This window comes from Ursus maritimus, unplaced genomic scaffold, assembly GCF_017311325.1.
Source record: "Ursus maritimus isolate PB19 unplaced genomic scaffold, ASM1731132v1 scaffold_9, whole genome shotgun sequence".
In the NCBI taxonomy this organism is placed as follows: domain Eukaryota; kingdom Metazoa; phylum Chordata; class Mammalia; order Carnivora; family Ursidae; genus Ursus; species Ursus maritimus.
The window spans coordinates 79279398-79281045 of record NW_024427107.1 but is presented as its reverse complement, the minus strand read 5'-3'; positions in this window follow the sequence as shown (position 1 = coordinate 79281045).

Here is a 1648-nt window from a genome sequence, read left to right as displayed (position 1 = left end):
CCCCCCCCCCCCCCCCCCCCCGCCTTGGCCAGACACACCCCTACAACAAAGGTCCTTCATCTGAGGCTCAGACAGACAGGAAATCAAGACAGCACTTGGCTGCACTTCTCAAGCTCTCCACCAAAGACAGAGGCAAGGGGGCTTGGGCTCACTGGTTCCCTCTGGGGTCTTTGCGGCAAAGGACGTTGAAAGGAGACAACAGCCAGAAGCAGCCTCTCAGAAATGTGGAGGGCTGGGGTGCCTGGGTGGCTCACTTGTTAAGCATCTGCCTTCGGCTCAGGGCGTGATCCCGGGGTCCTGGGATCGAGCCCCACATCAGGCTCCTCCACTGGGATCCTGCTTCTTCCTCTCCCACTCCCCCTGCTTGTGTTCCCTCTCTCGCTGGCTGTCTCTCTCTCTGTCAAATAAATAAATAAAATCTTAAAAAAAAAAATAAAGCAGTCTTGCGTACAACTGGTCTGAGAAGTGGCACCCTGCCTCTTCTGTGCTTCGGAGGCCTGGGGCCCCTTGGGGAGAAACCCTGGAGCCTGCGTACCAGAGATGCCCACGCGGCCTGGGTACCTGCTGGCGCTCAGACAGGAGTCCCGTCCAATGCCCTAACGCAGTAGGTGTGCGGCCTCAGGCATGGGGCTCAGCCTCGCCAGCCTCCCTGCGAGGAGATAAAAGTCGGTAGGGCTCTGGGTGGCTGACACGGCGACCAGGTGAGCGGAGGCCTCGCAGGAGGCGCTCAGAGACAGGGGGGTTTTTGTTGCCCCAGGGGAAATGGAGGGGAGCAGTATGGAGAAGTGAAGAGTGGGAGCCAATCTGTATCCGGGGAGGGACGTGGGTGTTGTTACTCGGGGGCCCACGCAGGTGTTGGGGAGCAACATGGGCAGACGGGAGGGGAGAGCAGCGGGGCAGAGGGACCACAGGGAGGCAGCTGGGGTAGATTGGCTGGGTTTTGTGGGTTTGGGGCTGTGATGAGAAGGAAAGAGAGGGGCAGCTGTGGGGGCTGCAGGCAGAGGACTTTGTTCAATGGTACTGAGGTAAGAAAGCAAAGAAGTAAGCAGGCCACTTGTCGTTTAGGGAAGCCTCAGACCTTCTGAATACCCTCCTTGTATCTTTTTACAAAATCGTGTTGGGGGCGTCTGGGCGGCTCAGTCGGTGCAGCGTCTGCTTTCGGCTCAGCTCACAATCCCAGGGTCCTGGAATCGGGTCCCACTTCGAGTCCCACGTTGGGCTCCCTGCTCGGCAGGGCTGGGGTGGGGGAGCCTGGGAGGGGTTCTGCTTCTCCCTCTGCCTGCTGCTCCCCCTGCTTGTGCTCTCTCTCTCTCTTTCTCTCTGACAAATAAATAAAATTTTTTAAAAAATAAAAAAATAAAAATTGTGCTAAAATATACATAACATAAAATTTACCATTTTGACCATTTTTAAGTGCGTGGTCTAGTGGCACTAAGCACATTCATGTGGTTGTGCGACTTTCACCCTGGCACATCTCCAGGATTTTCCCATCCTCTCCCCCACGCTGACATCCTGTCCCCCTCCAACACTCCCTCCCCACCCCCTCCCCCCACGCTGACATGTCCCCCTCCAACACTCACTCCCCCAGCCCCCTCCCCCCATGCTGACATCCTGTCCCCCTCCAACACTCCCTCCCCACCCCCTCCCC